Raw genomic sequence first — 12,074 nt, forward strand, 5'->3', positions numbered from 1 at the left:
AGCATTCTGTCAATCATTCAAAGAGGAGAAGGAGAGTGGTTAAACCATTTAATGAGGCCATTAACTTACCATGAGCTGCTACCATGCTTTCAGAACTCTAAAGTTGTGTAATCATCCATGCAAAAACTATTTTTGATAGTCTTCTCCTTTATTTTAACCAATTATATTTAGCTATGACTTAGTTACCCTCTTGACATCTTTAACTATCCTTATCATGACCTCCTGTCTACTGTCCTTCTTCTGTGCAAGAGAAAACAGCCAGAATTTATTTTATCTCTTTTTAATACAATTCATAGCTTAAAAAATCTGTTAAGAAGGAAATTCTGCCTTTTTTTCCTATAAATTTCCAGAACGTGCCATTTCCTGAGGATGGTCTAGTGCAGGGGTCCTCAAATTTTTTAAACAGGGGGCCAGTTCACTATCCCTCAGACCGTTGGAGGGCCGGACTATAGTTTAAAAAAAAACTATGAACAAATTCCTATGCACACTGCACATATCTTATTTTGAAGTAAAAAAACAAAACGGGAACAAATACAATATTTGTATTTGCATGTGGCCCGCGGGCTGTAGTTTGAGGACCCCTGGTCTAGTGTGTATGTGGTATGGTAAGGTATGTGTGTGTTTTAATTTAATGGAAGCAAGAATGCTTGATGTTCAGAAAATTGTGATTATTTATTAGGATTTATTAGGATTATTTATTGCGATTGTTTAGGGAAAGCTAAAGATAACTTTAAGTCATAATATGACTTTAATACTCAGGCTAATATTTTTAAACATCTAAGTGAGCCCTGGCTGATGTGTCTAAGTGGTTAGATTGTCAGCCCACCCACAAAAGGGTCATGGGTTTGATTCTCAGTCAAGGGCACATACTTAGGTTGAAGGTTGATCCCCGGCCCCGGTCAAGGTGCAGGTGGGAGACAACCAATTGATGTACTTCTCTCACATCAATGTTTCTCTCTCTCTCCTCCTCCTCCTCCTCCTCCTCCTCCTCCTCCTCCTCCTCCCCCTGCCTCTTTTCACCTTCTCTAAAAATCAATGGAAAACATATCCTCAGGTGAGGATTAACAACAACAAAAAGTCTAAGTGAAATTATTTTGAGAAATTATATCAGAATTTGTTAATTAAGATGTTTAGTGAACATTTCCTATGTACAATGTAAGAGTGAACCACTAGATTACTAATCTACACCTAAGTACATGTAACATCTAACATAGATAGGTAGCAATACATTCTACAACAAAGTTTCTATATATAGCAAACAAATAGGTTTGTTAATTTTCCATGCTTTAATTCCTCATTCTTCTCTTTTTCAAATTTTTTTGGTTTTTTTCAAATATAAGAAGTAACCAAACATACAAGAAAGAGCTCTTCTCAATTGTGCCCTTCAAAATATTAATAAACATGGCTCTTCATTTTATTTTATTTTGTTATTTTTTGGTATAGCACCAATTATAATCACTTATCTATCCAACCTACCAACTGTATTGTAAGCTTTCTTTGAGAGTAGGGTCTTGTCTACATTTTTTTAAGCCTCAAACCAAGCTCATATATTTTTTTCTGAAAAATATGTAATGTGTGTTGCTTAATTAATTAAAACAACATTAATGGAAATAGCACCTCAATTTATTTAGCTGTTCATTAACATTGATCTAAAATATTTCTCAGAAAGGCCTATGAATTTAACTCAATTATGACTTAATGCAGTTAAAACAATTAACTTTTGATTGTAATTATTTTCACAATAACACATAATAACTTTTGTTACACTTCATGAAGAATAATAATATCATCCATAAGACTCTCAGATATATAAAAAATTGTATGTATACATCTGTAAGTATGTATATTGAAGAAGTATTTATTTACACATCAATGTATCATTAGCCAATAAAAAACTCTAGACTTCACAGTAACCTAAAGTCTCAGATCCTCTGTCTTCTTTGTAATATGGAAATAATGCCAAATATCTCCCTTGAGTCTTGCAAGAATCTGGTAATCTTCAACAGATATAAGGCTATATGTAAGAATAGTCTAAGATATGAGAAATGAAAAAAATCCCATAAACATATAAAAATTATTTTTATAAGCAATGTACTAGGCTAAACATACATTAAAGCATACAAATATTAATACATTAAAACAGGTTTCCATCAAGATGGCGACATAGGTAAATGCAGTACATGGAACCTCCCAAAGCCACATAAAAAATTACACCTAAGTTACAGAAAAACTATCATTCAGAACATCTGAAATCTAGCTGAACAGAAGTCCTATAATTAAGAATATAAAGAATAAGCCTCATTAAAACTGGTAGGAATGGTGAAGACACAGAAGGGGCTGGTCCCACCCCCATGTGTCATAGATAAAAATTGGGAGGGACATCTTGGCTGCAGAGGTCCCCACTGAGGAGTGAGAGGTCCCAGTATTATATCAGTCCCCTTTCCCCAGCCCAGGATTCCAGTGCCAGGAAGAGAAATCCCCGTAACTTCTGGCTGTAAAAACCAGCAGGGATTGTGGCTGAGTGAGACAGAGCTGCTGGAGTCCCAGATGTTCCTCTTAAGGGACCCATATAAGGACTACATCGGACTCACTGGCTCTAAGCTCCAAAGCACCAGGAGCAGCAGCTCAAAAGCCTCCAGGGATGCATGGGGAGGAACTGAATTGTCCAGCAAGGGCTGGAGGGGCAGCTTTCTCCCAGACAAAAGTGCTATCAGAGGCCATTGCTCCTTTGCTGAGCCCTCCCCCACAGAGCCAGTAGATAGGCACTATATCTAAGCCTCCATCAACCTGGCTAATACTGTTTGTCTGGCTTGGTGATTTCCTGAGACTCCAGCCCACCCAACTTTAAGGCCCACCCAGGCTGTTTCTGGTGGCTTTGCCATACAGAAGGCCTGTCTTGGCTCATACTTTGGACTTTCCTAAAATCTCTCAAAAAAGCAGCATTTGGCTTTAGTGAGCCCCATAACTCTTGCTAAGGGTCCCCAGGCCCAGATCTAGTGGCAGTCAGCCTTGGTTTGCATCTTGGCCTTTCATGGGCACCTCCAAGCCCAGCACAAGTAGAAGCAATCTGCAGATTGCTTTGTAGCTCATGCCAGGTGTCCCTGGCAGGGCATCCAGTGGGTAGCTTCAGGCCACATCATATTAAAACCCAGCCACCTCCACAAGCAATACACTCAAGAGGAAAACTTGGCAGGCACCAAAGCCTCACTGAAATGAGTCTCACTGCATGGGGTTGGCTTCTGTACAGCAGCTCCTATTCTATAGTCACAGCTGGTCCTTGCAGCCAATTGGTCTGCAGGTTAGGGCCTCCCAATGACATACCAAAAGCAATCAAGGCTAACTATAACTGACAGTGCACACAGTCCACATGGGACACACTTGGAACACCCAGCCCAGGTGACCAGGGAGGCTGCACAGGACACATACTACATAAGGCCACTCTACCAAGACTGGGATACTCAGAAGCTCGACCTATACATAGAAACAAACACAGGGAAGCAACCAAGATGAGGAGAGAAAGACCCAGGTACCAAATGAAAGAACAGGAGAAGTCTCCAGAAAAAAACAAAATGAAATGGAGGCAAGCAAACTACCAAATTATAGAGCTCAAAACAATGGTTATAAGGATGTTCAAGGAACTTAATGAGAATTTCAACAGAATAAAAAAGGACATTGAAACCATAAAAAAGAACCAATCAGAAATGAAGGATATACTAATTGAATGAAAATAGATTACATTTCCACCAACAGAGCAAAAGGTTCCCTTTTCTCCTCATCCTCGAGAACACTTGGTTATTTCTTGTCTTTTTTTTTTTATAGTAGCTATTATAACAGGTATGAGGTGATAGTTCCTTGTGGTTCTGATTTCCATTTCCCTGATGATTAATGACACTAAGTATCTTTTAATGTACCTGTTAGCCATCAATATCTTCTTTTGGAAAAAGATTTAATTTTTAATTGGATCATTAGCTTCACTAATTATTGATTAGAACAGAGAAAATATCTTACCTATGGTAAGAGACTAAGAAATATTAATAATTAGAAATTACCTTTATTTATAGACTTGATTGCATCATGTTTTGCCCAGAGTTCAGTTAGCTACTACTTTCTACATCTTTATAGCTGAGGCCACTAATGTGGTTAAGTGCTTGGATTTTATTTGTTATTAATGTATGCCTACTCATATTCATTCTGAAAGTATGTAGTTACCTCAGATTTTTCTAAATCTAAGAGAGATTGCCTTGTCTCTTAAACAGGAATGCACAGAAGAAACTCAATTTCAATATCTCCTTGTCTAGCACTGTCATTCTGGCGTTGCCTCTGGTGTTCTACCTGCAAATGGATTCTTGCTCTTGAACTCTAGCCTCCATTTGGCTGATTTTTGTTCTTATGTCTCTGGAACTCAGACACCTTGGGTTTGTAAGTTTGTTTTGGGTCATTGATCAAACTGATGAATCGCCTTGATGTGGAAGCATCTGCCCATCTGGACCTAGACAGACCACCTGCCCTCTGGGCCTTTGTTAAGTCATTCCCTTTCTTGGATCGCCACTAATTGCCTGTCATGTTCTGCTTGAATTGGCATTCCAGATGCTGGCCTTTTCTTCAACCTTGCCTTTTCCTTTGTGACTCATACAGAGGTATCACACTAGTATCCTAGATTATTATTTTTAGATCTCATGAAATCTTTCCTTGAACAACCTCCAGTGATCCCAAGCACAATATCTACCAAGCAACTCAATTTTATTTTAATTACATTTATTATTAAAAAATTCTTTCTTATTTTCAAAATCCACCTCCCTATAGTTTTTTCCCCCCAGTTGGCCTCACTAATAATAAGCACAGTGCTTGTGCATTGTTGACAATAAATAATAGTTGCTATTATTTATAACCCCAAAGTTTTCAATTAAAAGATGTTTCTCCATGTGGAAAATTATATAGTGGGAATAAAAAGCTGAGGCTCAGACAGTGTAAGTAGCTTGCCAAGAGTTATAGTTAGTAAGCTGTGATTCCAATATTAACATAGGCTATCTTAGTTTAGTTACTTCTTTATTCCATTTATCTTGATTTCACCCAATCACACTGTAGCTATGCACTCTCATAGGTGTTGTCTTGACATTGACAAAAATTGTAATCCCTATATAATCTCAGCTGCAATTAGTCACCCTCTAAACCAGTGGTTCTCAACCTTCCTAATGCCGCGACCCTTTAATACAGTTCCTCATGTTGTGGTGACCCCCAATTTCATTGTTACAAATTGAACATAATTAAAGCATAGCAATTAATCACAAAACAATATGTAATTATATATGTTTTTTGATGGTCTTAGGCGACCCCTGTGAAAGGGTCATTTGACCCCCAAAGGTGTCGCAACCCACAGTTTGAGAACCGCTGCTCTAAACTTTACCTTCTATCTCTCCAACTAATGCCCTCTAGAGCCAGACTCCAGAAATCCTTTCTCCCCGTTAGAAGCATCAATCCATTGATCCTACTCCTTTTGTTCCATGTGTTTTATTGCCTCATAAACCAGCTTAAAATTCATCATGGGTCATCATGATTACTCAAATCCATTACTTTTCTTCAGTTTATCATATTCATGTGACAAAGTTCCAACCTAGATTAAATCCAGTTTTTCATCAGTCTGAGACTATATCCATAGCTGAATGTGGCTGATAAAAATTCACAGCCATAACAATTCATCTCCCTTTAATGGTGTCTGAAAATCACCCTCTATCCCTAGTCAATTCTTTTTCCTACCATCTTAGATGATTTCTTAATCTTTTATTCTTTCTCCTCAAATGTACCACAACTTTTCCACATTCTCAGTTTCTGGAGATGACTAACTTTTTTTTAATCTTAAAATTAAAGCTTTCAGAAAAGAAACTCCACAAGCTTCTATCACTGTATCTACTCATGCATCTGATTCTGTGTGCAAATATTCTCCTTTTTCTTTTGTTACTGTGGGTGAATGACTTGTGCTCCTGGGTAAGGTAAAGTTTTCTATGTATACACTACTTCCATCTGCCCCTTCCTACTTAAGAACATTTTCAGCAATTCCCTCCTTTGCATCCAGCATCACCATTCTCCCCCCCTCAGCCCCAGTGACGATATATTAGCTTATGGATATCCTGTTATTTCTCTAATATCTTTAAAAATATATATATTCTTATTGATTTCAGAGAGTAAGGGAGAGGAAGAGGGAGAGGAAGATAAAAACACCAATGATGAGAGAGAACCATTGATCGGCTGCCTTCTGCATGCTCCCTACTGGGGATTGAGACTGCAACCCAGACATGTGTCCTTGACCGGAATCAAACCCGGGACCCTTCAGTTTGCAGGTCAACGCTCTATGCACTGAGCCAAACCAACTAGGGCTATTTCTCTCATATCTTAATAGTATTTTCCCTCCAGGTACTGCTCATTCCAATTTTTCTCTACAGAAAAACTCCTTGAAAGAGTCCTCTCTCCCTCTTGTCTTCAATTTCTCTCCTTCTGTTCCCTGAAAACACTCAAATTAGGTTTTTACTCCCTCCAGTGAAAGTGCTCTTGTAAAGGTCACCAGTGACCAGCACGTTGTTAAATCCAATGGGAATTTCTCAGACCTAAGGTTACTCAGTCTATAAATAACACTTTACCTAGTTGATCACTCTTCCTTGAAACCATTTGGTACTTGGCAGAGAAGACTACCACACTTACTTATTTTTCCTTCTATCTCTGTAGTCACTCATTTCTCAGTCTCTTTTCTGGTTCCCTTTCATCTCATCCATCTCTATGCATCTCGTGCCCCAAGGCAGAATTCCTTACTTGGATTTCTCTTGTTTTTCTAGCCTCTCTGGGTAGGTGCTGACATTCTCTAGAAATGGCTTTAAATACCATCTTAATACTAATAATTCCCAAATTGTCCTGGTCCATTTCTTTGAATTTCTGACCAACATATATGTCTACGTAACATGTTCACTTAGAGGTTTAACAAGCACTTCAAAATTAACATGGTAAAATCTAAGTGGTCCTCCATTCACCACCAAGGTTCTTCTGTTTGTCTTCATCTCAGTAATGACAATTTACTTTCTGGCTGCTGGAGCCTAAAAGCTTGATGTCATTGTTCATTCCCTCTTTCTCCCCTCACTTAATAATAACAATTCCTATTGGCTCTAAATAAAAATATATCTTGAATTTGACCACTACTGACAGCCATTTCTTGACTGGATTATTGTTATAGCCTCCTCAACGGCCTTCATGTTTCTTCACACTCCTGTTCTTAATCAGTAATGAGAGATCCTGTTAAAATGTAAGTCAGGTTATGTCATTTCTCTTTTATTTCAAAATGAAATTCGTACTATGACCTGCAAGTTCCCATGTGATATATAATTCATTCTCTCTCCAAGCTAACTTCCTGTTCTCTTACTTGTTTTCTCTTTCTGGCCACTTTGGTTTGTCACTATCCCTCAAACACTCTAAAAAAGCTGCTTCATCACTTAGGGGTTTGCAGTGAGTGGTCCTCCCGCCTGAAAACTCTCTCACAGATGTCCTCAAGACTAAATCCCTCACTTCCTTCAGACCTTCCTGAAAGCTACCTCTATAGGTGACTTCACTTTCCTTCTAACATTTCATATCTCTATTCCTTGCTTTATTTTTTCTTTGCCAATATGTCACCTAATATGTCATTTTATTGTTTGCCTCTTCCACTTAAATATAAACTGCATGGGTATAGATAATGGTGTGTGTGTGTGAGAGAGAGATATTTTGTGTGGATGTGTATTGTGATTGCATTTGATTTTAGAGAGAGAAGAAAGAAGAGAGGGAGAAAAAAACATCGGTGTGAAAGAGAAACATAGATTAGTTGCATCCCATATGCGCCCTGATTGGGGATTGAACCAACAACCTAGGTATGTATGTGCCCTGACCAGGAATCAAACCCACAATCTTTTTAGTGTATGGGACGATGCTCCAACCAACTGAGCCATTTGTCTTGGATTTATTGCTAATTCTAGAATAGTTCCTGGCACATAGTGCGTGGTCAATAGATATTTGCTAAATAAGTAAATACATAGAGTTGGCAGAGTTCAAACTTGGCATTATCTTGTTCCAAAAATTTATGTAATTTATGTTGTTTAAATTTTAGTTAGCAATCACCTCAATAAATGCACTGAGCTCTGTGCTGTGCCCTGGAATGCATGCTGATGTGGAGTTTACATTCTTGCTGGAGAGCAGATGAAGCCAATAGCAAAAATCGGCCCAGGATTGCTAAATAGTGTGGTGCATATTATAAATCCTAAGAAGTGAAAAGGAACACGATATAAATGAATCCAGGATGGTTTCTAAAAGGCAGTGTATTTAAACGGATTTAAGTGAGGGGTGATATTCCACTAGATTATGGGAACAAAGTATGAATTAGATCAGAAGGACATTGGAGACCCGACTAATTACAATAAATGAGGAGTGAAAGTGGGGAATAAATTTAATATTATAGTGGTATTCCTAGGTAAATACAGGAGAGTTGAAATTTTAGGCGCTGGTAACTTGAGAGTCAGAGTGTAATTGTAGACCCCGAAGATCACTCTGTAATCAGGTTTCCTGATTGTTCATATTTATAGAACCAAAATACTTTGATTTTTTTGTTACATATACACCATAATTATCTTCTGAGAGGTGTATACCACTCATTAAGCCTTTATTTTATATTCTTGCATTGCTCCTGAGCCTCGTTTGTGTCCTCTTTTTCATCTAAACACAGATTCTTTAGTATTTTTATATGTTAATGTTTTTGCTGTAATGCTTTCTGTATAGTGTCTGGTTTACTTTTGTCTTCTTTTGTCTCATTACTGGAACGAGATATTAAAGTTTACATTGTATGAAAAAGAAAAGCAAATGACAAAAATCTCTGTGAGGTCTTTATAAGACAAAAGCATCAGTAGCTATGAAATAATTTATTGCTCAGTATAAGTCTGGAACAACTATTTTGAAATGTTCAGAGGAGAATAGATTCTACTCATTTACTTAAAGGGTTACTTTATTATAAAAAATGTAATTTTTCTTTCGTGTTGTTATTTTCTTAGTCTCCCATGTGTTTGTACTCTATCAGTGGTTCTCAACCTGTGGGTCACGACCCCTTTGGCGGTAGAACGATCCTTTCACAGGGGTCGCCTAAGACCATCCTGCGTATCAGATATTTACATTATGATTCATAACAGTAGCAACATTACAGTTATGAAGTAGCAACGAAGATTATTTTATGGTTGAGTCACAACATGAGGAACTATATTTAAAGGGCCAGAAGGTTGAGAACCACTGAAGATAAATACCTACTACCTATTTGCCTTTTTTAAAAAAATATATATTTTATTGAATTTTTACAGAGAGGAAGGGAGAGGGATAAAGAGTTAGAAACATCGATGAGAGAGAAACATCGATCAGCTGCCTCCTGCACACTCCCTACTGGGTATGTGCCCACAACCAAGGTACATGCCCTTGACCGGAATCGAACCTGGGACCCTTAAGTCTGCAGGCCGATGCTCTATCCATTGAGCCAAACCAGTTAGGGCTATTTGTCTTTTCTTTACCTCACAGAATGATGGAAGAACCAGAACACTGATGGAAATAACCTCATACAAAAGGAGGTTGCTTAAAGTAAATGGAGTTAATGACGCCTGTTTATCAGATTTGGAAATGTGTGATGACAATGAGCACTGATATTCACGAGGTTGGTCACAGTGGGAACGAGATACTATAGGATGCCAGCTCACACAGTTTCTATATACCATCACTCATTGTCTCTAAAATAATAATAAAAATCATATATAAGTGATATATAAAAACATATAAAATAATCTTATCTAAAAAATCAAAGTAATATCATGCTTCACTGGGTTTGGAAAGAGAGAAAACAATAGGTTCATATTTAATCAACAGAAAGGACCCAAATAAATGAACATATCTTAGAAAGAAAAAAAAATGGGACAATTCTGCTAAACAATGTACTGCATTTCATTTTAGGATAATGGATATGTTAGACAGAATCAATCCTGGGGAACAAACAGTAAGGAAAAAAGAGAATTTGGCTAAAAAGAGATAAAATTAAAACAAAAAATTGATATAAATATCTTTTAAAATTATATATATACTAGAGGCCTGGCGCATGACATTCGTGTGCAGGTACGTCACTAGGCCTGGCCTGCGATCAGGGCCATCTTCCCTGCCCCCTGCCACCACCCACTCTCAGTTCCCCATTCGCCATTGGGCAATCAGAGCCTGCTGGCCGGGGGAGGGACTGAGAGGTCAGCTGTTCCCACCCGCTCGCTGGCCCTGCCCCCACCGCAGGTCACCCTCTGTGTGTGGGGTGATTGGCGGGGTGGGGGCCTTGGCCTGGCACCGCCCACATCCCTCGCCACCCACCCCTGGTTCCCCATTTGCCATTGGGCGAAGCGAGCCTGCTGGCTGGGGAAAAGGAACGAGAGGTGGTCAGTGCGCCTCATAGTGACTGGTCGAGCGGTTGTTCTGGTCAATCTGCTGGTAGGGTCAATTTGCATATTACTCTTTTATTATATAGGATATCTTATCTGGAAATCAAATTAGGATAGTGATCAGAAATGGGTCCCCTAGCAGGTAGTTGTGGCTGGCAGTCTTTCTTGCATGGACTCTCCATTGAAGTGCCAGTTGTCATTTGCTGAAGCTCCTGCCTTACTTCCTCTAACCCACTTTGAATTAAATTAGCCACTGAAAGAAGTGTAAATGATTTGTATTAGCTACAGTGAAAAAACTTACGCAATGGATAATAAAATGACTGTAGTAATGCTGATTATGAAAGCATAATAAGTATTAATACTGATTTTCTTTATTTCTGTATATTTTTAAAAATACCAATGCTGGTCTCATACCATCTTCCTGAATTATTGTCAGTACAGTGTATATGGATTGCTCTCCCAGATTAAGCCTTGCCCCTCCCAAAATCAGTTCTCTTCAGAGCAATTCCTTTTTCCTTTCAGTTTTTAAAATTCATCAATAGCTTCCCATTATCCTCAGAATGAAGTGAAAATTCTTTAGAGTCTTATTTTACTGGGTCTGTGCACCTCTTCAGCCTCATTTCTCATCCTCCAAGCACCTGCCTCCTCTACTCACAGGCTCACATTCCAGTTCTTTGCATAACACACTTCCTTCAGTTCTTTGAATGTATTCTACTCTCCTACTAATTTTTCAGGAAGGGCAGAGGCATGACTTCTCTAGAATCCTTATAAGACCACCCCAACCCTCCTATGTATGTACAATGAAAGCATCATATTCTTCCCCTATCAGAGCACTTGCCATAGCATCAAATCATAATTTACATGTTTAATTAACTTGGGTTCTCCCTCTAGACTTGGGAGTTCTTAACATCTTTGATATTAAAGACCCTATTTAACATACTGGTGAGGCCTGTAATTTCCTTCTCAAAACAATGTTTTCATTAAAAAATGTTTTTAAACTATATTTTTATTGATTTCAGAGAGTAAGGGAGAGGGAGAGAGAGAAAAAACATCAATGATGAGAGAGAATCATTTGATTGGCTGCCTCCTGCACACCCCTACTGGGGATCTAGCCCACAACCCAGGCATGTGCCCTTGACTGGAATCAAACCCTGGACCCTTCAGTCTGCAAGCTGATGCTCTATTCACTGAGCCAAACTGGCTAGGGCTCAAAACAATATTTGTGAGTGCATAAGATAAATTACTTAGGGTAACATCAACAACCAAAAAGAGTTATACTGAAATACAATTTCAAAGTACTAAACCTAAATTTACAATATATTAATATACTTGCCTTTTTATTAATGCATTAAGCAATAAAACTTAGTGGCATGTCAACAGCAAACAACTTAATTCATGACAAGCAATATGGCATTTTAAGATATCTGCAACACTAAAAAGTGGTAGAAATTATCTGTGGGTTTTTTTAAATTTATTTTTTATTGTTGACAGTATTACAGATGTCACCCATAACCCTCCTCCCAATACCCCCCCCCCCTCCCCACCTTCATCACACTATTGTCTGTGTCCATGGGTTCTCTTGCAATAAGGTGGTAATATGCAAATTGACTATCACAC

The 12,074-nt window shown here is 38.3% G+C and overlaps 1 protein-coding gene across 5 annotated transcripts in view; it reads right to left on the reverse strand.

Moving 5' to 3' along the window:
• The window catches only part of GRIA4 (glutamate ionotropic receptor AMPA type subunit 4), a 413,519-nt gene that overhangs the window by 192,015 nt on the left and 209,430 nt on the right, over nt 1-12,074 (reverse strand). The window lies entirely within an intron of this gene.

The sequence above is a fragment of the Myotis lucifugus genome, unplaced genomic scaffold (assembly GCF_000147115.1).
Source record: "Myotis lucifugus unplaced genomic scaffold, Myoluc2.0 scaffold_248, whole genome shotgun sequence".
NCBI lineage: Eukaryota > Metazoa > Chordata > Mammalia > Chiroptera > Vespertilionidae > Myotis > Myotis lucifugus.